This window comes from Ornithodoros turicata, unplaced genomic scaffold, assembly GCF_037126465.1.
Source record: "Ornithodoros turicata isolate Travis unplaced genomic scaffold, ASM3712646v1 Chromosome49, whole genome shotgun sequence".
Lineage (NCBI taxonomy): Eukaryota > Metazoa > Arthropoda > Arachnida > Ixodida > Argasidae > Ornithodoros > Ornithodoros turicata.
The window spans coordinates 256,388-283,744 of record NW_026999379.1 but is presented as its reverse complement, the minus strand read 5'-3'; the positions used below and the strand labels follow the sequence as shown (position 1 = coordinate 283,744).

The following is a 27,357-nucleotide window of genomic DNA, read 5'->3' as shown; positions in this document are numbered from 1 at the left end:
CCATACCGCATCGTTGCACCTCGGCACCAGTTGCATCACACGTTATATGAGTAGTCCGCTTCGCATACTAAACGTTACCCAATAAATCATACTAAGGCGAGTGCCGTATGCATTCTTCTGGTCCCTTCCGCCTACTTAATCAAGCGCACAACAAGAGCGATGGAAGAATGGAACCCCAGCAACCACAAGAAACCAAAGGGAGGAAAATAAACCACATGAAAGGGCAGGAGGAATCTCCACTCCACCTGCACCTCGACTTGCCCCGTTTATCCGCTGCTTAAACTCTCTATACAAACCCACAAAACTCGAGCACTAGATTAGAAGCACAAGGAGAATCACACAACACAGAAAACTATGCTTTACGTTATCCTCCCCCTGGCTTCAGCAATACACTAGTCCTGCGAAGTAACGAACGATCAAAGAATGTTCGTCTTCATTCCACCTCAAAATTCAACAATACTCGTCGAATCTACAGCATTGCGACGACACCTCAATATACGTCCCAACAATCGTGTTTCAGCGAGCCCTCGAGCTGCACAGCTTCGACAACGCTCCCCTGAACAACGCGAAGAGGGCGTGCGTGTTCAAGCAGGCTTTGTCGAACCTCTACATCTTCAGTATCGTACTGCACAAGATACCTACAAAGGTGTTCATTGTTGGGATCTCGGACGCTGCTGACGTGCTGTCTGACTGTTCTTTGCCCACTATATATACATATATACCTATATGGTACTTCACACTCTCCGCCCACCTCGCCCACTTTCACCCGTTCAACGACTTTTACGCAATGTAACCGAATTTATCGCACGATATTTGTGAAAGAAGGAAATGGCAACACCTTGTTCCGTGCAGAGACTCTCATCCACATCTCAGAATAGATGCCTCGTTCGTGTCTTCGGGGGAGAAAGTCCGGTTGCTTTATTCGACTTTTCCTTTTGTGGCCACCCGCCCTAAAAATCTAAAAATGCATCGCATCTTAACGCTATACAGAAGCGGATGAAATACTGTGCCATTACCCCGTGCTTTCATTTTATCTGGGGCTATAATTACACCGGCGCTTCCTTCCTAAACTAGGAAGCCAAATGGTGTCTAATTACGACCTGACAACGACTGACCAAAACTGTGTGTGCAGTGTATTTCACGATGCTCAATCGCTAATGAGGAACGCTTCTGTTGTATAGGATAGCCGTAGGAGCGCCACTGGGGTGGACTGACGACATTGCTGCTCTGAAAAGACTGAGTAAACAGTTTGAAATGCATGGATTTTCAAGAATGCATTGGAGTCGGCGTCCCTGAAAAGCTCCTCCTGTTGTGATTTCGTACGTTGACTTTGTGGGACCATCAAACCTAAACCAAGTTCTTCTCGGGTACAGGATTATCCTTAGGCTCTTGTTCCCGTCAGGAAAAGAAAATATATTAATTGTTTTCTGGTTCACACCGGTTTAGCATATTAGTCCTCAGCCCTTACAGACATTTCAGGCAGTTATGGCAATTTCGGGTGACGCATTTGGGGTGCTTTTTCAGCCCTTAAAGCGAGCGGTACATTCGGATGATGTAAATGGAGCTAGAGCCGCGTGTTTGAGTCATGCAGCACGGAGCAGTTTCAGCCCCTCTAGGGCGCTGTTTTGGCTCCTGCTCGGAGAGGCCGAGCCGGAGGTGCTCCTAGTGTACTAGTGCGCAGCACCTCTTGTGGTAAGAGTGTCTGGTGAATTCAGGTGTAGACCGCCACAGGGCGGTTCTTGTGTGGAACTCGAACCGGGCGGGAGCGCTCTCACTCGTGCATCGAAATACATCACCCAAATTCGCCATTAGTAAAAGGACGAAGTAGAAAAAGTCTGCCTTGTTGGTGCTGCATAACAAGTAGACAAAATTAGTAAAAGGAGTGGCATAGCAGGGTAAGCAACCTCAGAATTTTTTCGTATACAAGGAAATCTATTTGAAAACCAGATTTGACTCTCTCTAAATGGTTTTAGTTTTCTGGTTTTCTATATAATACGCGCTCCCAAATGCCGTAATTACGTTTGTGCGTATACATAAGTGGGTACAGGAGGCTGTACCCGCTTTTGCCTTTCGTGATGTCAAAATATTTGCCCATAAAATAAAAAAAAGGCAGCACAGAACGTAAATGTTGATGACGTGGGCGCTGTTGCACAGGCGCCAAAGGGTTGGCAAGCCAAACATCAAACGAGGATTGCAAAAATGCGAAACGTAGGGGAAACACAAAATACGCACTGTGGTTAGTATTCAACGTTTTTGTGGTTTTAACATAGCGTATACTAGTGAGCTGCAGTAGGTAGGCAGTACGTTACGAAAGCGGTACGTTAAAGGTAAACTGTATAGTCAGAGATCAGCAGGGTGTTGTCAGCCAATTCGAATGAATAAAGCGATTGGCTTATCATGTTCTTGCAACAGTTATCGTGAATATAGCTGCATGCCGCAAGTAGACTGCATTATCGCACGAAACTACGTCTTAAGGTGCGTCCTCACTATGCCGATCGGCTCTCCCCGCTGGGCTTTGTCTATGGGTGGCTCACTGCGCCGATCGGCCTTCCCAATCGGCATAGTGAGGACACACATTTAGAACGCGGTCTTGGGATACGTGCGTATTGGATATAGGGCCATGTTTTTTTTTTTTTTTCAGAGGCATATATGCAGGCGCCCCTACTTAAGGCAAATAAACCATGTTTAGGTCCCTTTAGTGCATCATAAAGACATCTATTCATTTTTCGGGTCGAAATTGCGAAGGCGATTTTTTTTTACTTTTGTTGGCGCACATACAGATCACGCGGACAGGTCGTGCATCGAAAGCGTGAAAGGCAAGAACGAAAACCACGCATTAATCTCAAATCAATGCCAGCGCTACACGTGACGACTTCATTCTGTAAAACGTTGCCATCCATCTGAGGCGGGTTCGCAGACGAAGTCAAAATATTTTGGATGCAGGCCCTCGACGGAATAGAGGAGCAAGACAACTGGATTTAGAATCGATTAAAGAGACAATGATGACTTCGTAGCGCATATCCATAGTTCACTTGCAGCTTCTATCGCCAAAGAATTAACGTTACCACGGCCTACTGCAGACCTGGACATGCGCAAAGCTCCCAGCACCGGGGTAGTAGTTCTGGCAATTGCTATGGCATTCGGCGCTAGTTAGCACTATTCATTACCACGTGATTTGCCGAAACCGCGGCAATGTATCGTGGGCTGCGTTGACAACGAGAAAGAGGTACGGGAGAGGGTGGCATGTGCGTAGCAATAACTTGTGTAGCAGACGAACGACGGGGGCAATGATAACAATGTACATGTCCCTTCCTCTCCAATCCTATGTGGCGCTTGTAGCAGCCACTATGGTAATTAACCCATTACGCGGCTCTCCGATAGGCGATTGCCATGTCTCCAGGTCGCTAGTATAGAGTATGTCCTGAACGTTCCAAGAGCGTAGGTTGCTTTAGTCTAAAATAGCCGTTATTCAGTGACAAGTACAACCCCAAAAGGTAAAAGACAAATATGCAATTTAATGCTTTAGTGCAAAAACACTTGGCAGAACATTAAAAACAGCAACTACATGGTAGAAGGTCACCGACATAACAGAAAAGAGCTGCTCTCAATATGTAGTTGAGGCCGTAGTCGAAAGCATGTTGTCCTCTGCAGGTGTTGCCTCCGTGAGAGGCTGAATAACATCGCGTTTGCCGAAGCTATTCCTTTCGGTGGTGGAAGGCGGTACAGTTGACGACCCAACACTGCGCTTGGCGACATCTACGGTGGCACCTGTAGAAGTAAACAGCGTCGTCCACGGGCCTCCAGACGGTGTCATCTCTGCGCTACGCTCGAGGCGAATGGAACCTTCAGTAGTAGACGGAGTCACCGCGTTTCGGCGATAGTTACCCCTTGAACGAGTGCTGTACACGTCGGTCTGCGCTGTGGGGAAACCCTGTTCGGATTGTTCGTAGGTCTGATGTTCTGTAGAAGCCGGCTCGCTGTGAAGAGCTTCAACCCAAGCAATTATGGCTTCTCGTTTGGTCAATCCAGGAGTGTCAGATTCGTAGGCTCCCACCGTTGCATTTTCATCGTATCCATGCACCAAGGGCGTGGACACGTCGACGGAGCGCTTGGCAATACCAGTGGAGGCGAACGTTGTAGAAGGCACGTGGCGTCTGACACGAGTTTCCGTTGAGTCTGTGCTGTTCCCCAGAGCTTCGGAAACGAAATGCCTGTCCTCTGGATCTTCTTCGGGTAAACCTGTTGAAGCAGAGACATCTCTTCTCCAGAATGGCCAGAAGCCCGAAGACGTCGATTCTGTGGCAGTTTCAGGTGAGCCTGTCGTTGTGGTAGGGCTACCATACATGGCAGCGGAGGTTGCGGTAAGTATGGTGGCCAGCACGACCATCTTTTTCCAGGACTCCATGGCTGTTCGCTCCGAGTTGGGTTCTTGTTCGTCAAAGGCTCAGTAGCAGCTTGTGACAGCGACAACGGTTCCACTCTCTTTTAAAGCCATTTTGTGATGACGTATATCGCTTGATTTGAATTTGGTGGGGGCGTAGACGTGGCTATCTGAGGCAGTCACGCGGGAAATGCGATTGCCTTCTGATAACCCTGCACTGGCTGCTAAGATGTTAACTGGCAGAGGTGACCTGAGATTACTCGGGCAGTGCAATCACTTCGGCAATACATGCGCGTATCGTTATCGTTTATTCATAGGGTTTGCTGTTGGCGAACTCCACTGGTCGTTGTAGCGCAGAACAGCATACACAGGATTGAGTGTGCGTGGTGCACTGGTGGTCGCTTCAGTGAAACGTGCGTCGCGTCTCACTTGCCGTTCCGTTCATTTCTACACTGAACCCACACCGGCACTCTACACTGCGCTGCACGAAATCGAACAACGGAATACGCCACTTTTGCTACTAAAAAGGTGAATTATTCATACAAATCCTTTTCGAATTCGACCTTTCTAAGGGCTACTAAACTTTCCTTTCTAACCTGCGCTGACCAAAAAAAAAAACATCACTCGTCCCAGACAGCTCGCAGTGTTGATGATTCGTGAAATATGATACTGGTTCCAAAGAAAGTTCAAACACTCACAGAGTTGCGATCCCCCTGAATGTTCAATTAAGGTCGTGAAAAAATCTTACTGTCATTTACAGCAAAAGCTTTTTTGGTTCTTCTGCCAGAACGCTGGCGCATGTTTTTCGTCGGTAACGAAACCATCCGCTAAATAAAACCGAAAAAGGATAACCAATAATTGGCAATAAAATATTTCATGTTAAGCTGTCGTGCATGAAGCTGCGCTCCTCCGAGTGATCATTTTTTTTTATTTTTTCTAGCTTTACGTTTTGGTCTTGATTGTAGGACACGTGACTGTAATTAAACGTGACTGAAATGAAAGTGGTGAAGAAGTCCAGCGCGCTATTACCGTCGCGGGTTGGGGGGTGGGGGTGGGGCGAGAATTTGTTAGGAATAGCAGAACAAGTCGGGAACCGAGTTCAATTTCTCCTGTTTTTTTCCTTACAAACAAACCAAAACAAACAAACGATTTTTGATATTGGACTCGTGCAAAGCAAGTTCCTATATAATGCCGGACACGTCCTCACAGAAAAGTGACGCTGAAATCGTTGTTCATTCTGACAAAGAAACGCAAAAAGAGTAATAATGTAGACAAAAGAAAAACAACATTCAAAAACAGAAACAAGCGCAGTCCAAATCAAGGCACGCTACAAGCAAAAAATGTTGAGACGCTATGTAACATGAACAATAACAACAATAAATGATGGAGAGGTGATGATGACATGGGATGTTTTCCCCTGGTGGCGTGGTGTAGCATGAAGGTGACCACCAGACCCCGGATTCTTAAGCAAATGCCTAGTTTTTCTCTTCACCTTCTTACAGTGCACTTTTGATACAAGAGCACGAATTAGGTGATGGGGAACCTGCATAAGTGATTTGATTGTGCCTATATAAATGCATATATCGGTTTTAGTGCCTATTTTAGCATAAAAAATTGCTTAAAATGGCTTTTCGGCTGCAGAATGAGACAACGCTTGTGGAGGGCGTCACACTGCATGTCTTGGCAGCGCTTCCGGTAATTAAGCGGGAGCTGCTAGTCGACACCTCTTTCAACTGTGTATTTTTGAAGGGCGCTGCTTTAAAATACCCGGTTGCATGCACACTACACAACTAACTTGACTCCTACAAAACTGCACATTATCCGGGATGAAAAAAGATCATCTGTGGAAATCTGCCTGCGTCATTTCTTACTAGCGCTCGCATAATGGCACATCGTGTTACGACATGCGTCGTACAACGACCGTTTTTGCGTTTTCAACGATGTGTTGGCTACCGAAGATGTCACCGATGGTGTCACTGTTCGCGAAGATCGCGAACTTGGCATGAAGGTGGTGACGCATCTGGCAAAGGTTTCATCATTTTTTCATTCGACACATTTCTGGCACTGCTGAATGCTCTTAAGCGCATGTGGCCAACCATACGAAGAGACAGTCTAAATACACACATCGCCCGGGAACCGGTAAAACGTGTAGTTTTACATGAGCTCACCAATAACGTTATTATTTGTATAACAATTCAGTTTGCTACAACAGTCGATACCGTCACACGCTCGTTATTCTGTGCGCGTATTCTCATTTCCGATCGCAGCGAACGAGCAGCCACACAGGCGATTTAAGGCGGAGACACCTCCTCCTGCTCATTTTGCTTCATGTAAGCTGCAACCGTTTGGAAAGTTCAGAAGAGCTGGAAGCAGTGATACAGCAGGTCAGTGAGGAAATAGCACGTTAAGTACCGTGAAAGGGGAAAATGATAGCTGAATCCAGGAGGGAAAAATGAGAGCTGCAGAAGAGCATCATAACGCAGAGGAGGAAAGGCTAGAGTTGTGTATAAGAAAGCAAGAAAAAAAGGCGCGCTCCGAGAAAGAGTATAATGGTATGGGTGAAATTTTCTAATGACTAAACATGTGTGTTTCTTTTATACTGGGCTGCCTGGTCCGTCACCTCTTCGGAAGGTCTATTGTGGCACTTGGCTGGAGGATTCGTGGCTCGAGAAAAATCGAAAACTGTTTATACAAACCTTTAGTACGTTAAGCGATCGCGCTTTCACCGAATCACTCTGTAAGAAAGTGATTCGGTGAAAGCGCGATGGCTTAACGTACCAAGCGATTCAAATGTTTCCGTGATGATCGAGTAGAAACGAGTAGAAATAATATGAATTATGGAGTAGTCATACACGCAAGATGAGTTACTTTTAATACTGCACGTAGCATTATTGGGTTTCCGGGTGCCTGGCACCCTCGCGCTTTCGGTCAAAAATTACGCTGATATCACTGTGCCATCTGCGTATGGAGTTATATTTATACCAGCGTACTTGTGGTGCTCTCTCAAGATATACTTTGAACTCTGAATAATTTGCCTTTGAAGAAGTAGTATGCATACATGTCGGAAAGGATGATTTATGACTTATGTTTGTGGCAGTCGAGCACACATGCGCGTACCACACACTCGTACGTGCGTGCATGGTGTGCATATATATAGAATAATATATATATATATATATTCTCTTTTTTGTCCCGAAGAAGGCGGAGCTTCCGCCGTAACGTAGACATCCTCCCTAACTTTTATAGTTTTGAAGTTTTAATAAACCCCTTTTTTGTTACTTCCCCTACTTTCGTCTTCTGTCTCCCATTTATTTCAACTAGATATATATAGATATATATGTGCATATACGGTATACATACAATGCATGCATCCATGCACGTTTGTGTTATCATTTGAAAGCTGGTGGATAGAGCGACTGCACTGGGATGAAGAAAGGATGAGACGCACAATCATTTTTTCCTACGGGCATGGCCTGAGAGAGAAACTGTAAGCCAGTAGGGCGACGTATTTCGAAATATAATGGCAGTGTAATTAACTGAAGAAATGGCGTAAACCCAGACACGCTGGAGGACAAAATTCATGATCAAGGACCCTGAGCGTGCGCTACAGCAATGCTGTTTGGTGTTCGTTGTTCGTTTTTCCATAACTAGTTGCGTATACACATACGAGTACTCCTGGTTGTGTATGAGGTAAAGGTTGTTTGTTGGTTTGAGCTGTTTTGTGTTCGTTCTAGCTCTTGTACCCTACGCTCAGCCTTCATCATCATGATTCGCTGTGTAAATACTGCAGGGTAGATTAAGAGGTTAACAAATTAAAATCACACGACTCCCCTACGTGAAATTTAAAACTGGCGAAGGTAAATGACATATTTAAAAATTGAGACCGGTTAAATGCGAGGCACACCAATGCTGGTATTGTTCTCAAGCGTATAATGACAGCGTCACACATGCGTGCAAAAGCAACGAGGTAGAGTTTTGGACACGACATCAGTCGTTTCATTGAAGAAATAGAGGAAATCGGTTAGTGAGTATGGGAGAAAGTCTGAAGGATGTGGCCTCGCGTTTTGGTGACTTGTCCAGAAAAGAAACACTGTAACTAGCCTTGATGGCATTTTCATTCAATATCCTTGTTAATAGTCAATTTGAGCATTTAAAATCGTCACACGGTAGGGTTATGCAATACACAATCTCAGGAGCAGCCGAATATACGTCCGTGCTCGCCAAGCGCGCACAGAGAAAAAAACTGTAAATTGTCAAGACCGTGATCACTGTATGCATTCATTTAGAATTGATATGTGTCAATAAACCTGATACGATTTATTTTTCTCTGTTCTCGTCTAGCAATGTTGCCATGGGTGATTAGTATGGTTGGGTCAGGAACAGTGAAAGGGAATACAGCGCAAACGAAGTGCGCGACTGTAAACGGCTGTAGTTAATTATGCCCTGCTTATTATTTAATACTGCCCACGTCACCTCTGACGTCATTTACTTACAATAGTAGCAGTCCGCGCAACGCATGGCTTGCGGTGTCTATCATGACGTCATTCTGAAGACGCAGGAGCCTATGGCAGTTTCCTGCATATACCTTGGATAACATCTAACTTGTACGTGACTATTTGGTAAAATGCAATAATTCCCTGTCTATTTAGGGGCTTTGGAGCAAAAGTGAGATATCAAAATGGGAGAAAGCCCTTGTTGAAAGTTATTGCATTAGTCGAAATCCTGACACGAGCAAGCACGCTAAAATATCCATCGCCCAATTTCGCAATACAAATGAGCCGAAACTGAAATAGGACACGAGGCACGAGGAAGGACAACGATCAATCACGTCGGAACGTGCTTTGGAACTATGGAGATGATTGGTGTACACTCTCAAAACAGAACTTTAGCGCATAGCACAATGTGCACCAACCACCGCTAGGAATGATAGGTTGGACATCATCAACCGCTTCATAGCTGGACAGATCAACCGCTTTGCTGCCCAGATACGCCGTCGATGGTTAAGGCCATGTCTTCAATCCGACACGGGTGCTCGCGGATTTCACTTCTGCTCTGCATGCAACAATTTCAGGATGGATACTGCAACGTATGTGCTTGCTTCCGGAGTTCCCCCTCCCCTCCTTTTAATACAATGGCTTAGAACGAGGATGGTCTCCTATTCTGTGCTGTATTACTTTTGCGAAAGAGCCCTAATTAGAGAGTTATGTAATTAACATGAGGTAATTAGACATTGCGCAGTCACATAATCTCTTCGAGAGAATGACCGCCTGGTCGTATCACCCACCTCCAAGAACGAACTGATATATATTGAAAAAAAACAAAAAAGAAAGGAACGCGCATCTGTGTTCGTCTCATGGATTTTTAAAGTAAAAATATGTAACGAATAAATTCGGACACCTTGTGAGTGTGACTACATATTAATTTATTTTCTGACCAGGACTTATGCTACGAACACAACTAATAAAGCTGTAAGCTGCGCTCCAAATCAACTTGAGGAATTTTCTTGAGAAGCAGTGCAAGCACAACGCTCATAATTCAGCAGGTGGATCTCTGCGACTGCACCCTACGAAATAAATTGAGTAAATTGGTGAACAACTGCAGTCTCTCCTTCCTCAGCTAGCCATTATTACGCACTTCCGATAAACCTTGAAATTTGCTTTCTATCACTGCAAACAGTTCTTAAGTTTCGCATAAGCTTCTGTACATTGAATCTGGAAAGGGACCAATGACAACCGCAATGCATCTAATCCTCGAAATGACTAAAATTTCTCTGTTATTCTCTTGGAGTGTTCCCGGGCAGGCATCATACAGGACGGTCGTCGGCATAGATCTCGGTTGGTCAAATACGTTTTTTTTTTCTTCTTTTCGAAACCAAAACACTCATTGAAATCCTACATATCATGCGATCGACTGTACAAAAAGCTGCAGTCAGTACAGAGCTTCTCGCTTTTCGAAACAGAGCGTCTATTGCCTACAATTCAGCGTGAAGCATCGTTGAGAATGTTCACTATTCGTGACAGCATCTGAGGCCCAAACTCACGTATAGCACATGTTACACTTATTTTTCAGGTTCTCCAACCCCTACGCAACGCAAAGCGGAAGCTGTTTTGGCAGGCCGGGATCCTGAACGAACGTTGGGATTGGCCTTCGCGCGGTAGCTCCTGGCGAGGCGAGGCAATGCATTTAACGCTTGCTACAGAAGATTAATAAGTCGGAGGTCTGCCTCCCGCATTCTTGAAGCGAGCCACGGGAAAGCATTACTAACAAATTAATTCCTCTCTCAGTGTGCATGTTAGTGAAATATGCGGGACTCACCAGCGCAGAACACGGCGGCCAGCAATGTTAGCGCAACAACAGGGAAACGGTTATCCAGCAACATAGTCCGCAGCGCACACGCCAATAACAACGGAGTTTCCGGTTGGCGGTCATCGTACACTCTTAAACCCGTACCTTTTATTGTAACTTTTAGAAACATGTAACGTCTATATAGACGTAGACTTCGAGATTTATTATTGGTTACACCACTGTAACGTACATTTAGATGTTAAAAGCTACCGAAATAATGTCTTTACAGCAGCAGCAGAAGTTACATCTCGGAAAAAACAAAAACAGCTTGATGTAACCTATAAATGTATCCTTTACTCCGACACTGGAACTTCTAAGCAAAATTTCCAACGACTATTTCTTTGTTAGGTTCGTGTCGTTTGTTTTTCTTCTGTTTTGCAGCATAATGCCGCGTTTCAGCTTCCCATTCGAGACGACAGTTGCGAATCTACGTGCACGCTTTTATTTTATATCTGTTTCAGCGTCATCTGCGTCGACTACATATTATCACTGCTGTATCAACACGGATTGTAAGTTTGCAGTCTGGCATACTGTTAGCATGTTTCTTTCTACAGGGTGGAAAACCATTCCAATGCCGCAACCACCAAGATTTCCGCATTTCCGACAGTCTATTTCGCTGCGTAGCCGAGCCTGGTCTAGCCACACTGAGAGCGGTTTCCTTGAAACTCCGAACCTCCGAACGCTCAACATGCGTCCGTCGATAGGTGCAATCTGTTTTCATCGGTGATTTGGCTCGTCAATGTTCCTCGCGTTCATCATAGCGCCGGCAGGAACAAGGGGAATGCGAGATTTCGCTACCGAACAAGGATATTTTCGGTGTTCTGAGGGGAAGGTGTAGTAAGTGCGAAGATTGCAAAGAATACATAACCGAAAACGAACATCATTCACCGCAGCTCTGGTTTACACAGCTTCATACACTGGGTAAGTGTACATTTTGTGCTATGTACGTGCATTATTTTGACAGCAAGAGCTGTTAGCGCATGTTTGTTGTGATTATCGCAAGCGTTCTGCGGTCATGCATATGAACGGCACTTACGCTTGCTACTTTTCGGCTCTTACTTGGTCGCAAAGTCAATACACCGGCGTGCGTTGTGCGAGCTGCGGATATATTCATGGATATCTATAATTCGCAGCTTCCTACTTGTTGTATTCTTACGATGTTCTAACCCAGGGAGCACATGGTGGGCTAGTAAACGTCTAAATGACGTCTAAAAAAAGAGATAAGGAATGTCTATAGAATGTCTAGGCAATTAGACCAAATGTCTAGTATCCGTCCACTAGACGTCAAATAACACGTCTAACGTTACGCCACCTAGCCATCTAGCCCTAGACATCCGATGTCTATGTACCTAGCCGTGATTTACACATTCTTTTGACCTGGATGTCTGGAACAGGGTCAGACACTTAACCATGTATTAGACATGAAGTCTACAGCTAGACCAATTTTATCCCTCCATTCAGGCGACAGGTCTAGGGTTATACATTTCCTGTACCTTACTTTAGCCACCTTTAGACCTATTTTAGACCATGACTGGTCCTGCTACCGTCTTGGCATGCATTCATGCAGAAATGTGATATAATTGATAGCAACACGAATCTCAGCATAAACATTTATTTGCAGTAAACCACACACGAAGTCTACGGTACAAAACTCTGTCTAAAACTGGATTGACTTTGCCGCCAAGCAGGCGTCTTGTGTTTTGACTGAGGAGTGTTGAACTGGCAGCAGGGTGTTGATGGCCACCTCATTCCTTTCTTCCAATGAGTGATTGTTGGCGCTGCAGCACTGCCTCCAATGACTCACTGTGGCTAGAAAATAGAACAAAACATGTCAGAAAGCATCATGTAGCCTGCTAGTTCTAACTAGTTTGTTTAGTGGCTATGCACACTCTTTTACGGGATGCTTGTCTGGCCACATAAGAGTAAAAGCTGTATCAACACTGATCTGAGAGACACAAAGAAAAGAAGCTGCACGTACAAAAATCACAGAACTGTTACAGCTACACAACACAAATTGCAGCAACAGCTGAAAATCTGTTTGCGCGTCACTACCTGATGTGGACGCTAGAGCCCTGCACCATCTGCGGATGGAAGCGGATATCCGTAAGATACTTGCGGATTCGGACAAGAATTTATCACTTTCTGCAGTGTGCGGATCGGATGGCTCGAGGTCAGATGCGGATATACCGCATGCTGTAATTTTTCTACTAGCAATTTATTTGTATTGCGCACCGACAGCGAGCGCATGCCCGGGTTCACCTTTGACCATGCACGGCCAAGACAGGAGAGAAGGCATTTTGGCGCGAGTCCTTCCATGAGAGCATGGAGGCATCCGAAATTATACCAACATTCTTCCGGCTGTGTTTACGCGTCCTTCGAAACTTGCGGATCTAAACGGTTGCGTATGCAACGGTGCGGATCGGATAATGTGCACGCAGATGCTAAAAATCTTATCTGTGCAGGACTCTAGCGGACGCTGCCAGGATCTCAGGGAAATGAGGATGTAACAGCTGTCGCTGTTAAAGTACATCAATGTGTCAGGCGTTTTCTCGTGACACACAACCTTACCTGGTCGAGCAGGCGACTGCTAAGCACTCCATGATTGGCGCAGCACTTCCATCACTGCATTACGCTAAAACAACATCTGTGCTGCTCTCATAACTTTGGTGCAAAAATTCTGTACAGGATAAAAATAAACACTGTGTATATTATAAAAGACAATACAAAGCAAAACCTGTATCACCACATCAAATATTATAAGTACGTACAAGTAGTATACAAGTTTATTCACATGACGTCATCCGCAGGAGACCGCCACTGTCGCTAGCAGGCAGATTTGCTGCCATCGGCCTTGGTAGATCTCGGCCCTATTGTAGATTTCAGTCAAGCTGTTACCCATATTATACTCACCGCATATCTGGTGTTTAAAACTTGTTGCTCTGTGATTTGTAGAATATCCAAGCAATTTCCATATTTTTTGGTGTTAATAGTCACCTAAAAAGCATAATGCAGAGAACAAATGCAAGGACTAAACATTGAGGGACCTACAGTATGGCGCTGAGGTGACTTCAGTGAATAAACCTTTTAGGAACTCAAATCTTGCACTACTACCAGATAGCTGTTTGGGTGAAGTAAGACGGAATGACATAGTCACGCTGTTCTCCATACAATACCAAGGATGTCTCAAAACGACAAAGCACAAAAATACTAGTTTTGTACCGTTTGATGAATATTTTGTCTGCTGCTCACACATGTTGTGCGGTTCTTTAGCAAGCTTCTGGCAGTCGTTTCTTCTACATCGCACTTCCCTGCTGACTTTCACAGCATCTGAAAAAAAGTTCGAAACCATGTGAATGGAAAGCAGTTAGAGTCTTCCACCAACTGTATTTGCAAAAAATTTAAAGAGGCTCCCTCCAGAGTAAGATTCGGGGGCACATCGAACATCAGGAACATTGGAGGACAACACCAGTCACACGTCAGAGACAACTGCTTCCCCTCACCTCACAGGGAACTGTTAAGCTTATGTGCAAATAGCTGTTTCGTAGGGTAGGTTACCACTATTTTCATATCCACCGATGCAAGATAGTCCAAGCACCTATAAAGAGAAAAATTCAGTTGCTATGAAACCATGATATGCAAACAAAAGTACTTGCGCAAAATTTTCAGTGTGTAGTTTCACTACCAGCGAAAAATGCAACAACCGAAGTCGGGTTGACATGACAATGAACTAACCAGCATTTATGTTCCGGCATGTCCGCCCTCCAAACCGTAACTGTCGACTTTCGTTTACTCAAGACTTCAACAGTCATCGAAAACTCGTGAATCTCGATGATTAATTAGTGATACCGTATTTGTCTTAGCACCAAGACGAACCAAGGCACTTAATGAAACGTTGTACCGCCGAACATACAACGTTAATCACTACTTTGAATGCAAGTGCAGTCAGGTCAACCCACACTTCCAATATGCTTCAATCGGTGATACGAAGCCGAAATAGAGGAAACGATATTCCGATATTATGCACGCATATCTACTACATGCGATTTGGTGTACAGAAACAGGCACATACTTTAATGAAGAGTGAACTCACCCCTTAAACTTGAAAGCCAGAGAACAAAGAAACGTTGTCCACCACAGTACTCTGCGAGCTCTGCTGCGCTCAACAGCTTTTATCACTGGACAGCACGGCGTACGTTCTCGCTATGCTCAAAAATTGCAAGACAAAACGCGCGGGAGATTAGAACTTCGAAAGATTTTCGTATAACAACCAGTGGAATGCAGCCGCGAAGACCCCAACTGCTACCCGTTGCGCGTCCGGAAAGTTTGAAGTTTCAACCGTTGAAACTGAACTGGTTCGAACTGGTTGGATGGATGGATGATGGATGGTGATTGGGTAGACGGGCAGACGTCATTGCCATTGCTTTAGCTCGTGCTTTTTGAGTACTTATTTTTTGTAATACTTTAATTTCCGTGGCCGTTCATTATAATTGGGTGGTGGAGGTTAAATGTTAAATAACACATATGCCAATCCAGCGGAAGTGACACCAACATCATCATCATCATGCCATCGCCATCGTTGTTGCAGCGACGAGTGTCGTATTTTGTGATGTGTGTGTTGAAAATCGCTGTTCTTTTTGCAAACATTTTATCAGTGCCTTTGCTACTGAGCTACAGGTGTGCCTAATATGTAGCGCATTGCCTGTTCAGCGGTTTCAAAGAGATACCATGGGCAGTTTCAAGATTTTTTGAAGTGTCCTGAAATCCCTGAGTCACGTCAGATTCCATTTTACTGCTGCTGTGTAGCTTGTGGGAAAATGTTATGTGCAGTAAACAAACATCTGCTATCTGCTGCCCACAGTACGTGCAAAGTGCTTCTGTGTTTGTGGAGCTATGGTTTATAGTGCTGCGCTGCACGATTCGTCGGAGTCGTCGACTTTTTTATTGACGTTTCAGGGATTCAATAATTTAGTTGCTGATTTCTTTAAGTTGGTGTAACGTAGTATTGTACAGGGGAGTCACTAACGTACAAAATTTACATTTACCAGCAACGGTAACGCCATCAGGAACGCTAGTTCAAGAGACATTGCCCCGAACAAATGCGGGCTTTCGTTAAGAAAAAAAGATATACATTCAGAAAAATAAAATATTACTTCACAGCACTTAGATTCTGGTAATGTCTTCTAGTTGTGGATGCTGTCAGTGTATATGCATGTCAGTGAGCCAAAAACACTCGGATTATCATATGTATGGACATTATTTAAATTATCTACGTACCTCAGTCAGACTGCCTTCATCTGACTGATCTTTTGTTACAATATATGGGCATACAACTCACATAGCATACATACTATCCATTTGGTCATAATATAATTGGACAAAGTTAATGTGGTCCATTCATGCATAGTTTCTGAAGGTTGTTGCAGAGTCCAGTTTTATTACCTCAGTATGATCATTTGCAAACAGATTGTACTTGCTGCTCCACACACGTGTGATGGAAAGTAAGAAAATAAGGAATTTCCTTCATGTATGAGGATCATCCAACAAAAGTTCCTCTGCTGTGAACAAAATAATAAACCTATAGCACAATATTGAAAAAATTTATGTACAGATTAGAGCTCAACGTTACTCCCTAATATAGTCACCTTATTTAGCTGAACATTTTTGATACTGTGATACCAAGTATTCAATACGTTGTCTGTGCCATGCTATGCCCTGTTTACAAAGTGAGGCATTCAATTTGCATTTCACCTGATCAATTTGTGTTTCATGATCACTTGCGAATTGGTGACTGCCGAGGGGCGCTTTGAGAGGAAGATGGAACAGCAGATTGGGCAAATTTTCATTTAAGTAAGAATCATCACCTTGAGCACGAGGAGAACGAAGTATACAGGAAGCTCACGAAAAGGAAACTCACGTTTGTGTGTCTCCTGTATACTTCATTCTCCTCATGCTCAAGGTGATGCTTCCTACTTCAACGTTGTACCAGCTCGCTTGTGTACTTTTTCTCTCTTTGGCAAATTTCCAGATGAATTTCTGGAACAAATCCCGAGTCTTTCAAGACGAGTGCAGACAGCGTTGACGTGGTTGTACTACACCCTTCCAAGTCCTGTGCGTTTTTCTTTCATTGTAGTTTGACGCTTTCCCAGGATCTCGCAGTACATCTTTGCATTTACCGTGGTTGTGCATGTGAGGTATTCTACAAGTTGCAGACAACGATAGTCCTAAAACACTGTCGGCATAGCCTTTCCAGACGAAAATGCGAGTTTGACCTCCTTCAGAATGCTTTCACCGGGCACCCATCATGGCTTCCTATGGTATTTTGTCTCAGCACTTGCATAATGCACCCACGTTTCATTAATAATAATTGTTCCAAGAAATTCATCTTGACCGTCTTGATACCATTGAAGGAAAATGCAAGCTGCATTCATTCGTTGCTCTTTACGAACGTTACCGAGCAAATGTGGCCCCCATCTCGCATAACTTTCGTTGACCAAGCTGAAGGAAATTTGTTCCCATTAGTATCAGAGTGCAGTACCAGTGACCCGCCAGTCTCCGTTAACAATTCTCGGAATTTCAGAAAAGAAACGTCGTTTCGTGGTGTTATAGCTGATCTCCCACTGTACTGTTCATTGTGCAGATTTTCACGACCCTATATAGAGGACACACCATTTCAATGCCTGTAAAGTGTTTTGTATAAACAGGTGTTAACTGTCAGTGGATATTCTCTAAAGCACTCTTTTTTTCTTCAACGAAAAATAGGATAACTCTTCCTTACTAGGATAGTCAGACGTACTTGGAAATATTACATCCATGCTTGAATGCCTGACACATAGGTGAACGGCACTCCATTAACCAACATCTGCAGTGCCGGGATGTCACACCCAACTACTACACCATTCAGTTTGTCCTAGTGGTGTTTCCTTTGAATAACAAATATCGGGGAAACTTATTTTTGGATGACCCTCCTAATTCCAGTACCCTTTCTGCATTTGGATACATTTTTTAGACTTCTTGTGACGACTCTTGTGGACAGATACCAGCATGGAAGACTTAATAACAATTGGGGTTTACATTGCGAGACAACTGAGATCATGAGCGACGCCACAGCAGTCGGTCTGTGGATTGCCCACGCAACGAAAGCTCACCACACAACGCACCGTATTTAATGTCCCTTGTGGAAGATGGCATGTCCAAGCAACCTGTATCCTGGCACTAAGTTGCTGGTGTTTTTGGCCGGGTTCGAACCAGCGATCTCGGGATCAGAAGGCGAACAGACTCAGTCACCAGGGCCGGTTCACGGACAACTTGAACACCACAATTATGTTAACTCTGCCATCAAGTAATTCAGTTTCCTGCATATGTTTCATAGCAATTGAACTTCAGTTTTGTAAGCCTGAAAGCTAAGCTTAGGACCACCTCTTATAATATAGTGACTGTATTTGATGTGTGAATGTGCTCACACCTCTTAAAAAGCTAATAAAACAAAATCTTGATGATTTCTAATATGTGGTATATACAAGGCCAGCTACAAGACGTCTACAATTAGACGTCAATTACTAAATGTCTACAAGATGTCTAGTAAATAACTAATTTTAGACGTCTAAATAATGGTAAGACTTTTAGACGTCTAGTCAACGTCTAGTTTGGGCACTATCCCTAAAGTCTAGGGCTAGAACAGGTCTGGACGTCTAGTTGACTACCATGTGTTCCCTGGGAAGACTCAGTCGTGGAACGAACGCCTTCCCGCATTTATGATGTTCTCTCAGCGTACCTTGTGCTTTCTACGGATGTAATTCAGCAAAACATTATTTCATCCACGTTGGTTCTCAATGCGGATGGAAGCTCTACATTGCTCCAAATAGAGGTATACAACGCAACAGTTTTACCATATTGATGATGATAATTAGGGGTTTCATGGCGCAGCGACAACGAGTTTTATCGTATTGCTAGCCTCCAATTTCACGTATGTAACGGTCAGATCACATTTAGTACGTACTGGCTGCTAGGCATAATGCTAGGTATCATGTTTGCAGATGGAGCAGAATAAGATGCTGTAAAAAAGACCGCGTCTCGTGATTCATGCGTCACACGACACATTGATAGGGAAAAGTATGTGATCTTTAGTTACTGTTTTCCTTTTGACTTTTGTGGTGGCGCTTCCCTGCTTGAAAGGTGTTCCATAAAACTCCATCTAGTGCTAGAGGTTATTTATTGGCTACCTGCTTATTGTCTTCATCCAAGGAAGTTCTTCGTGCAGAGGCTGGGGAGTGCTCATCAGAAAGCAGTATATGAACAAATAACATATTGAGTGGTTCCGTAAATGTTGCTATCGATGCCCAAACATTTATTCCCAGGATCCCACATGCACGTTCACATGCCGTCACCAGCGCAATGGAGTACTTCACAAACAACGGTCCCACAGCGTCTCCCACGCTGCAGTGTCTCCTGCATTACCCTACACTCATGTTTGCCAAGGTTGTGTGCGTTTTATATAATGCTGTATCGCCTTTTGCAACGCAAAGCTGGAATAAATATTTTTTGCTCCGTTTCGTTATGTATGGCTTAGCAAAAATAGTTCAATTGTTCTCTACTCGCTGGCTTCCTCGCACTTTTATGCATTGCTTCTCACTTTGACGATAGTTTTTCTTTCCACATATTTTTGGTAAAGCGACCATGGCTTCTCCTCGCATCAGAATCGCTCTTGTGCACAATCTGTCAGCATGTGGCCTTTCAAGTGTTCGTAACATCAGGCGTGATACAAGACCTCTAAATATACTTCCGTTTTTGTAATATACAATCCTTTTCTGTTGGTGCATTTTGACATGTTCTGTAATTGTCTGTCGATGTCCGCACAATGTACAGGGTGTTTGCTTTTATTCGCATCAGAGCAGCGCTCATTTGGCAGGTGGATTGTTAATTTTCGCAAATTAACCCAACCGTAGTTACAAACATTTCCTGACGCATGTGTTTGTAACTACAGATCGATCAATTAGCAAAAATTCACATAACCCATCGGCCAAATGAGCGCTACTCTGTTGCGAATAAAAATGAACATCCTGTATAAAAAGCCGCACGTTGGCGTAACCTTTACCAGCAGGTGCTGGATTGAAGGTCGTAACCTCTAATTAGTGGGCTTGTTGTAACTTGTATAAAAGGTGCTGCTCAGAGGGTACTTGGTAACTCCACTAACTAACTAAAATAGACGGTAAAATATTGCGATTTGTTACCCTTTACTGAAGTGTACAGAGTTAAGAGTGATACCCGAGATCTCCAGGAAAGAGTCGTTATGTAATCGATTAAAATTGATTTATCATGAAAGCACAAACACAGACGAGTGAGCGACGCTTTGTTGTGCACACATCAGATTGACGTTTCCTGCATTCCCGGCGATATCTATAGGGCATATGGAGACGAACAAAAATGTTCGACACACAAAATAATATTTACTATAACGAGCAGACATGCAAGAACTGCCGGATGCAATTTAATGGACTGCACGCACAAGACGCACAAGATGCCAGTGTTGTATAATGGTTAATAATGTTGTACCACGCATACGACTTGCTTGTTTCCTCAACTCCAGCTTTGCTGCTGTTGTACGCAGACTGCGAAACAATTGCGTAAACATAAGCTTCAATAAAAGAAAGCAAATGTAACGCAAACGGTCTGCAAAGACAACGAAGCGGAGAAGGTAACGAACAACAAAATAACGAAAATACAATGGCCCGCAAATAAAATGGTACACTTTCACTCCGCTTCCCACATCGCCGAACGAGAAACAATTCGTTATCAGGAAAGGGGTACTTTGTTTCGCAACGAAGTCTCGTCTTGATTCTTCGCCCAATAAACAGCCAGATACCTATTTTGGTTGCAAAAATCGATGGCTCCATCAGGTTGCAAGTTGCACGCATAACGTGGTGGTGTAACTGCTTGCCGTAATCGGCCTCGCAAGGCGGGCAACGTCAAGACTAACGCAGGTCCGTAAAAAAAAAAAAAAGAAAAAACGGGAAAGACAGGACTGTAGATTCGGATTTGCAGTGAAGTCCAATCAGGGGTTGAGCGATGAGCGGTAGAACACCAGAAAATGAAAATAAAAATCACTGTGAGGATGCTTGACTAAGGTGTTGAAGAGTACAGGGCGAAAGGGCCACTTGTGATGCGTTCTTAGAGACGATATATCAGCTTGGTATCCCTCAGGAAGGAAGCCAGTTTTGACGCGTGGTAACGTCTTTCTGCCGGCGTTGAGCCGCCAAAGATGATGTCATATACTTGCGAGCCGTTGCGGATGATGGGGTCTAGATGCTTAGATCTTTCCTGACTGTAGGCAGGTCATTGTATAAGGATGTGTTCAATTGTGTCAGGGGATGTCGGACATAAAGGACATGTTGGATCGTGCGTAGTCTTCAGGCGGTGGAGTACGACGTTCGAATACATTGAGTTTGTACGTATGCGGTGTAGGAGTGTGGCTGTGAGCCTGGAGAAACTTTGAGACTGGAGTGAAGGGCGTGCGTTGGACAGAGTGAGCCTGGTGCTCGGACTAACTGTAGATATTAAACTCTTGGCTGTTTCTTTAGTGGTTCGATGTGGTGGTGATGGAAACGTGAGAGCCGGAAGAGAATGGGCCTCGTTTGCTAGGGGGTCAGCTTTCTCATTGCCGGGAATTCCAACGTGGGAAGGAATGCATTGCAGAACTATGTCTTTACTATCCCGTCTCAGGTCGGAGAGGGCTTTGCGGATGCAGCGGATCATAATAGATGAGTGGTCTAAGTCTTTGATCTGGTCTAATGCGCTTGATGAGTCAGTAAGTATAACTGCCTTTGCACAGTCGATGTACTTCAGTGCTGCTGCTGCGTGTAGGATTGCGCATAATTCGGCCGTAGTGGACGAGTGTGACTTACAGTGAAGTTTAGCTTTCCAACAGTTGCCGGTTTTGGGAATGAAGTAGGATCTGGTTGTTGACTGTTTCAGACAGTCAATTGACCCATCAGTGTATATCTGAAGGTGATTACCAAACTTTTCGTCTATGAGGCCAATAGCAATAGACCGCATTACAGTAGGCGCTGTGCTTCTTTTGCTGCGGATGCCTGGTATCTCGGTGGATAACTTTGGGATGTACTCCCTCCATGGTGGTGGGGTTTGAATCAGTGATGGAGCCGGAGTGATCGCGACTTTTTCTAGATATAACTTGGTTAATGAGCCGGTCTTTGTGCTCGAGCATTTTGATAGGCTATCGATGTAGCTGAAAACAGATGATGCATTGTAGATTCTGTGAATTATGGCGAGTGCCATTCTTTCTGCGTGCAGACTCAGTGGTATCTTGGCGGCCTCGACGAGGGTAGCTTCTATTTCGGAATATTTTGGAAGACCCAGTGCGATTCTGATGCCTGCACGATGGAGACGCTCCAGTGATTGCCAACCGTGTATCGAAGGTTTTATGAACGGAGTAGCATAATTCAGCCGACTCAAGATGAGACTCTTATATAGAGTGATCATGTGTCGCGGGTGGTTTCCCCAGGTTTTACCACAAAGACGTCTGACTATGTTTAGCAGGGGAGTGTATTTCTGCACCATTGCTTCTACTTGGGATGCCCATTGGAGTCTGGAGTCGAATATTACTCCAAGGTATCGAACCCGTGGGACTCTGGGCAGAGTAGTATTGCCGACGCTAAGTCCTGGATAACTGCTGCCGAGGCGTTTTCCTGGTGGGGCACAGACCAGAGTGACTGTTTTTGAAGTGGAGATGGTCAGTCCCTTTTTTCCAAGTCCAAGAGGTTTTCAACCACCTGGCTAAGGACTACTTGGGCACAGTTTTGAATTCGCTTTTTTGAACGGCCTTGGAGGAGTATGCATATGTCATCTGCGTATACAGTAAATTCTGCTAGGATGGTTTTGATGGGAATTCCCACGTGGATGTCAGATAGAGCTGCGTTGAAGAGGAGGGGAGAAATTACGCTGCCTTGAGGTACTCCTCGTGTGAGGCGTCGGAGCGTGCTGGTAGCGCCGTCCACGGTTACTGTTACGGTCCTGTCCGTGAGAAATGATTGTACATATGCTTCTAACCGTCCTTTAACTCCCGACTTCTGAAGACGATGCATGATGGCCTCATGTAGAAAAGAGTCGAACGCTTTGTCCACGTCCATGAATACTGCTAAAGATATTAGTCTCTTGTTCTTTGCTTCGTGGAGTTTAGTTGACAGCATCATGAGGGCATCGGCTGTACCACGATGTTTGCGGAAGGCACAGAGATGTTCTGGGAGCTTTCCATTATTCTCCAATGTCCAGGTGAGTCGTCTCTGCACCATTCGTTCCATTAATTTTCCCACGCAAGACGTGAGGGCAATAGGACGGTACGACTTTAGGTCATCTAGGGGCTTGCCGTGTTTCGGTATGGGGATGATTGTAGCATGTTTCCAGTCAGAGGGGATGTGACCTGATGTCCAGACTTCGTTGTAAAGATCTAGAAGTTTGGTCAGGGCTGAACTATCAAGGTTCTTGAGCATCTGGTATGTTATCTGGTCTGATCCGCAGGCGCTTGCTCTTCTACATCGTCTCAGAGCATCACAGAGTTCGTTCATGGTAAACAGGCCATCATCTGGGCCCAAGGCTTGCGGTGGTGTAGATGAACCGTGTGTAACTAGAAGCGTAGATGTGCTTGATAACAGAGACGGGGAGACTAAGTCTGCAAAAGCTTCTCCGATATCTCTGGGCTGTGATCTAGTCGCTATAGCAACAGTGGCTAGTGGCCTTTTAGGAGTAGGGACACCCTCAAGTGATTTAATGACACTCCATATTTTCGTAGAGGGTGAACTCTGGTTAAGCGATTCAGAGAATTGCCGCCATTGAGTATGGCGCAAATTTACAGCGTAGCGTCGGAAGGCCGCCAATATTTTTTTGTACGTAGTCCAATCGCTTGTGCACCCCGTGCGAATTGCCCGACGTTGCGCTCTTCTTCTGGCGGCACGAAGAGACAGATATTTGAGGTCTGGACGGGGTTGTTTGGGAGAGATGTTTATGGACTTGGTGGTCATAACGAGGAAACGAGGCTGTCACAGCCGGCCTAGCGGGCCCGTGATTTGCTCCTCGTCACGCATGACGTAACTTCCTGGTGGTGGTGGTGGTGCGATGTTATAAGGAAGAGGAGTGAGGTCTGCCTGCTCAGACAAGGCGGCAAGTTTCACTCCTTTGTGAAAGGGGAGGGGGAGAAGGGGAAGTAACAGAGAAAGTATAGAGGATCAGAAGTTAAAAGATATGAGTAATTAAAAACATAGATAGAGAAATTAGTAAGAAGGGGGGTAAGAGTAAAGGAAAAGAGAAGGAAAGCGGTCACGACAGTCCCACAGAGGAAGCGAAAGCTAGGAGCGCGTCTAGCGCTTTTCTACGGATGTGGGTGGGATCCTGCGGGTACAAAATCTCGTCTAGAGAACCACAGGGAAGTGATAAGGCACTGAAACTCGAGATCAAGGTGTCTCTGGCTGCTTGAGACTCTGCACAGTCCATGATGATGTGCGCCAGGTCACCAAAACAGAAACAAGCCTCACAGCGTGGCGATGACGCGAAACCCAGTTTATAACGAAAAGCGGGTGTCATGACGGACTTGCATCGGAGTCTGTGAAGAAGGGTAGATAGCTTTCGGTTGAGATCCTTCACGGGGCATGGTTGGGAGAAGTGCCGCACTTCCGGATAAGCAGTGAAACGGATTTCTCGGACGTACGCAGAGAACTGCTTCCTATTATGTTGTGGGTCCAGAGGTGCAGGGACCTCAGAAGGAAGCTTGTGGTAGCTGTTGGCGATCCGGTCAGCTGTTTCGTTGCCAGATATTTCTGCATGGGAAGGAACCCACTGAAAACCCACGACAGTACCGTTGTTCTTGAATTGTTTCCATATCTCTAGTATGGTATGTGCTATGGGGTCGTCGATGCGGCGGTTACATATTCGCTGAAGAGAGCACATGGAGTCTGTAAGCACAATAGCACTCTTCTCTGCGACCGTGAGTAAAAATTCCAAGGCCTGCTTGATGGCTACGAGCTCGGCTAAGGTTGAAGACACTTGAGTGTCGATGCGACCGCCCCACGAGTGCTCGAGTGCAGGACACCAGAACGCTGCCGTACTACTTCCGGTAACGGGATTGGTGGACCCGTCGGTGTAGATTTCCAGTGCACCCTCGTTTTTTTCAAGGACGGCTTCTTGTACAAGCGCCCTGGCCACAATGCTTGGGACATGTGACTTCTTTCTGAGACCCCGAAGAGAGCAAGAGCATTGCGGTCCCTGTCGAAGAAACGGTGGCTCTTCCTCTCTGGAACTCGGCCTAGGGCCAACGAGCATCTTGTAGGTGTACCTCCCCAGTTTCTCAAAGCGAGATCCGCGGTGGCGGCGTATTCTGCGGATGATCTTCTTCCCAGCGTGTGACCTGTGCAGTCTGTCATACTTTTGCAACAAACGTTCAGTAGCAAACAGACGAACGGGCATTGACCCCGCCTCACCGTAGACAAGTTCGCTGGATGATTGCTGCGGGAGACCCAGAGCGTTTCTTAGGCCAATGCGGTGAGCTGCCTTGAGCTGAACTAGCCGTGTTGGTGGCGGCAGGGCGTATGGGAGAGCGTACAGTATGCGGGAAAGGACAAGCGAATTGTGTAGCGTGCACAACACCTTGGAAGAGCATCCCCAATGGGTACCACGGAGTCGTTTCAGTACATTTTGGAAGGCTCCGATGGTCGACTTGATAGCCACGACCTGCGGACTCCAACTGAGCTTCTCGTCAATGGTGACGCCCAAGAAGCGATGGGTCTTGACATGAGGGATAGTGTGGCTGCGAAGTTTGATCTCGATTTTCCTGCGGCGTTTCCTGTTGATGATCATTGCTTTGGATTTCTCTGTCGAGATAGACAGGCCAGCGTTTTCAAGGTAATCCGCTGTCGCATCTAAGGCAGCCTCCATTTGAGTTTTCATTTGTCCCATTTTACAGCCAATGCACCAGAGGGCTATATCGTCAGCATACATTGATAGAAAGATCCGTGGGCGGGCCTTTGGGAGGCACCTCGGCCGAGCAGCCAGTACGACGTTGAACAGCGTGGGACTCAACACACTACCCTGTGGTAACCCGCCCACAGAACGAGGAGTGCTCAGGACTTGACCTATCCGCACCTGTGCAGTTCTGCCAGTGAGCAAGCTGACCACAAAGCGGAGGGCCCTTCCAGTGACGCCGGTAACCTGGAGACAGTTGGCAGCAACTGTGCCGGTGACGTTGTCGAAAGCTTGACGAACGTCCACAAACACCGCAAGCATTGCGAGCATACGCTTCTTGGCGCTGTCCGCTGCCGATGAAAACTCGAGAACGGAGTCGGCTGCACTCAGACCCTTTCTAAATCCTGTCATGCAGCTCGGTAACACATGGTTTGATTCCAGGAACCACCGTAACCGAGATTGTACGAGCCGTTCCATAAGCTTTGCGAGACACGAAGTGAGCGACACCGGACGGTACGAGGACAACTGGAATTTAGGCTTCCCACGTTTAAGGATGGGAACCACAACTGAGTGCTTCCACGAGGTCGGAATGTCACCGTATTCCCAGATTGCATTTAAGTAGCTGAGAAGCCGGGTCCTAGCGTCTTCACCCATATTTTTCAGAGCCTGGTAAGAGATCCCGTCCATTCCGGGTGCGCTTCGTCGACGGCATGATTGCAGTGCCCGTGTGAGTTCTGCCGTAGTGAAGGGCTCGTCTAGGATGTGTGGGTCATCGGCGAATGCAGCAGTAGAATGCGCCAGGACTGGCCCCGGGTGGGGCGCGGCTGTACTGATGAGGGAGTCGGCCAGAGCTTCAGCTGTGTCATCCAACGACAATCCAAGTCGCGCTGCTAGGGTTGGAAATAGAAGGGTTTCCCTGGCTTTTCCTGTCATCGCGTTTATGGTATTCCACACAAGGGACCTTGGAGTGCGTAGGTCAAGTGAGCTGCAGAAGGAAGCCCACTGTCGGCGGCGAAGACCGATGCAGTGTCGCCTAGCGACGGCTGATATACGCCTGTACTGAACGAGATCTATGCGAGTGCCAGATTTTCTTAGCCGGCGTTGTGCCCTGCGGCGTGCGGCGACCAAGTTAAGAAACTTGAGGTCAGGAGAAGGGTCACTTCGTCTGCACCAGTAGAACTTGGTTGCACTGGGTACGCAGGCGGGAATAGCATCGGCAATAGTACCCTTTGCTACCTCCAGCTGCTGCCTGTATTGGTCCCAGACTACGACTTTTCGTAGCACCTTGTTTTTATTGTGTTTTGTTGCAGTGTGACCTCTCAGTGTAATAAATATGGGAAAGTGATCATTCCTCCATGTATCTGCTTCGACGAACCAAGATATTGGGACATCTGGTGAGTGAATGCTCAAGTCTAGGACACTGTGTTTGTCTGGGGGCCCGTAGAAGGTAGGGGAGCCGTCGTTTGCTACTATCAGTGTCAGTGTGTCCACAGCTTCTTGGATTTCTCGGCCTCTTGCATCTGTTTTAGCGCTCCCCCAGGTTGTGTTGTGACCATTGAAGTCACCGCACACCAGTAGACGGCCACGGCACCTGCTCCGGATGAGGTCAAGGCAGGAAGATACGTCGACCTTCTTTGCCGGATGGACATACGCTGACACAACATCGAGAG

General features: G+C 45.7%; 1 long non-coding RNA gene across 1 annotated transcript; it reads right to left on the bottom strand.

Moving 5' to 3' along the window:
- Positions 1–12,324: 12,324 nt before the first annotated feature.
- On the bottom strand, positions 12,325–15,649 carry LOC135374248 (uncharacterized). Its single transcript, XR_010416807.1, has 5 exons — positions 14,817–15,649; positions 14,227–14,321; positions 13,946–14,053; positions 13,295–13,403; positions 12,325–12,535 (listed from the first exon to the last, which is right to left on the bottom strand). It is a non-coding gene; the product is annotated as an uncharacterized LOC135374248 (long non-coding RNA).
- Between the last annotated feature and the right edge of the window lie 11,708 nt (positions 15,650–27,357).